This window comes from Propithecus coquereli, unplaced genomic scaffold (assembly GCF_000956105.1).
Source record: "Propithecus coquereli isolate 6110/MARCELLA unplaced genomic scaffold, Pcoq_1.0 Scaffold323, whole genome shotgun sequence".
Lineage (NCBI taxonomy): Eukaryota > Metazoa > Chordata > Mammalia > Primates > Indriidae > Propithecus > Propithecus coquereli.
In genome coordinates this window covers 1,100,508-1,103,796 of record NW_012148875.1, presented here as the reverse complement: position 1 = coordinate 1,103,796, position 3,289 = coordinate 1,100,508, and positions in this window count along the sequence as shown.

Sequence of the window (3,289 nt, the reverse complement as noted above, 5' to 3'; positions counted from 1 at the left end):
TATTTTTAGTTGTCCAGATAATTTCTTTCTATTTTTAGTAGAGACGGGGTCTCGCTCTTGCTAAAGCTGGTCTCAAACTCCTGACCTTGAACGACCCACCCGCCTCGGCCTCCCAGAGTGCTAGGATTACAGGCGTGAGCCACCGCGCCTGGCCTCAATGTTCATTTTTAATAGCATCTTGTGCTTGTTTCATGATTGCATTATTTTCTTTTACTTTTCTGAGGCTACTAATCATTTTTTTTTTAAAGGAGATCATTATCTTCCATCTAAGTAGCTTTTCCACAGTAACCTCCAAAGTGTCATCATCACCCTTTTGTGCTTGTTTTTTCTTTCTTTCATGTGAATGATTTTTCTCAGATGATTGGATTTCCTCAGTGCTCTGGTCATGTAAAAACCAGAAGATGAAGATGCCTGGAAGCCCTGAGCACGTGGATGGTCTTTCTGAGGTGGGCTCTGATGTGGGGTGGTCTGGTTGAACCATTGCTCTGGGGAAACCTTGACGTCAGTAACTTTTGTTTCTCCTCTTGGGCAGATACAAGTCCTCAGAGAAGAGCCTCCAGTCTTCTGCTGAGGGCAAAGGCCTGGCTGGTTGATCACCTGGGACTAAGGGGGAGAAGATTGCTGGGGTGGGGGGTCCTGGCATCCAGGATGCAGAGTTCCACTTAATCTTCCTCTTTTCAACATTGCCCACTCTACCCTCTTGATGGCATCTTGAAAATTTCCATTTGATCTTCTCAAAAGACTAACTCATTTTCCTGCTAGAGTGGGGATCTGGAATTCTGCTTTTAAATAGGCTTCCAGACGTTCCTCCACCTTCACTCCACTTCCAGAGGGTTACAATTCCCTACTGGGCCTTTAGGGATCATGTGGTTCAAATCAAATTGGTTATTGGCTTTTCTTACTGCTAGTTGAGGAGTCGTCTTTTTTTTGACCACCAGGGCAGTTACCACATGTCTTTCTGCCTTTCTGCTCTTGTTTCTTTTCCCCTTCTCCCCATCCTTGCTGGTCTAGGCCCTAAAAATTTCCTTTCTTGACATTTTAGTGGACTTTCGTAAGGGAGTGAAACTAGGTGTGGAAGTCCTGTCTCCTTCCTAAGGCAGTTTCGTAGTCTTGAAGGAAGGCAGCTACGTCTTCCCCGACTCAGGAAGGTGCCTCCCTCTTGGAGGATGCGGGGTTCATCTGAGGATGTGGTGGTGTGTGGGCCGATGAGGAATCGGGCTTTTATGTATGGCCGTGTAGTTCCTCTGAAGCTCATTCTACTCTCTGGGGACAAGACAAAGGACCCCACAACAGGGCCATGCCCTGAACCTTCGTACTACTGCCTTCTCTTTTTCTCATACACCATCCTCCATTTCTGTGACCCCAATGCAACTCTACTTAGTCCCCATCTCAGATAACCGGGTTGAGTCCATGCCTCCCTTGGGTCCCTGGGACCCATTTCCTGAAGGGCCCCATCCTATGTTCTAGTCTTCCAATGCCCCTCCAAACGATGAGTCAGCTACTTAGCGAGATGTATTTAAGACACTAGTAACTTCTTAGTGCATTTATACCATAAAACCTTTTTGCTTTCAAGCAGTAACTTTCTTATTCCAGGTGGATCAAGGAGTGATAAAAGTGAGATATTCCAGCAGCATTTTTGACTGGGAGATCTCTTTCTAGTATCTTTGTTTACATAAAGCTGCCCAAGGGACAACATCTTTGTGGCTTTGTTCTCCTTTGGGAACTAACCTGGCTAATTTTATTGGGCGTGAAGCAAGATAAGCCTTAGGAGTACAGAATGCTGTAGCCAAAAGTTGCTGTCTCGAAACTTTGTTTCTGCAGGGTTTCAATGTACTGATATTCCAATCTTGCAGAAATCAACTGGATTTCATGGGATGTGAAGTCAAATGCAAGACAGCCTGTTGGAATCATTTCATGAATTCAAAGCATTCAGAGAAAAAGTGTTTGCTCAGCCACGGTGATTGAGAAATTGAAGGCAGCTAGAGTTATATGTCTTGCTTGGTTATGTGCTGCTCTGCTGCCAGTTTGGAATAAAAGGTGAACTTTGTTGATGAAAGCCGCTGTGGCAAGTGGAAACATCGATTGTGGATTGCTGCCGGGTGGAGCGTTATTTACTTATCCGGAAATAGAAGCATCCTCGCCGCTGTGGGCTGGGGAGATAGCATCAATCCTTTCTATTGCAACAGAGCACAGTTGCCTTCTTTTTTTAATTTCAAAAGAGTAAATATTTAAATAGGTAATATAGAAAAGTTATTGCCATTTTTCCTCCATAGGTCACGGTTGGGAGTTATAAGAGAGTGAGGCAGAATTCACACGTGGAGAAAGAATCTTGTAGAGATTACATGTAATCCCAATAAAGTACGGGCATTAGACTTCTTGGTTTCCAATTGGCCAAACTGAGCAAATTTTTCTCTGAAAAGCTACTTTAAGATAAAAAATATGAATTTTCTTAAGCCTTGTGATTAGAGTGTAATACGTATTTATGGTCCCCCCAGGCGCCACCCAATAAAAATGGTTAAAACCTGTAGTCCTTTTAGTAGTTCACAGTTTTATTGCCAAAGTTATTTTGTAGATTTTATGCTTAAAGCAAGGTCAGTGTATTGCACTGTATAAATTATTCTAAGTAATTGCTCAGTTATTTTATAGCTTAGTCACAGGATTTTTTCATTATTAAACGTAGCCTTTCCTTTAAAGTTAGGATGAGGAGGGCACGATAAATCACAGGGTGGCTTGCCATTGGGGTTTCGGCTTTACCTGTGATAAGGGTTTAATAACAGCCTGGCCCAGACACCAGTTCCCTCTCAATTACCTTTCCACATGGGCATTAGTTCACACTGTTTATTAAAAACTCCCCTTGTAGTTTTTAAATGGAGTGTTTCAGATTAATAGCCCCCATGGAGTTTAACTTCATTGCACTTCATTAAAGCTAGATTGTACAAAAGGTTACTTCAATTAAATCCAGAATGCGACCTTAAATCTGTATAGATTTTTTTCAGAAAATGTGATAAAATTGCTCTACCAATCCTTTAAGATTAACAAGGCAACATCCATTTCAGTAACCAAAGCGCAAAAACTTGTGTGCCTGTTCTGAATTTTCCTATGGCGATATATTTGGATTTTACAAAATTAGAAGCCAATCCACAGAAAGAGCCTGGAGTTATAATAGATCGAGTTACTACTGGAGAGCAAAGCCACCAAGTGAAGCCAGGGAGTTTGTGAAACCTTTTATTCCACCGTGAGTGGCTGCTGCAAGTTTATTACTTTAGAAAAAGATATTTTGTTTCCTATA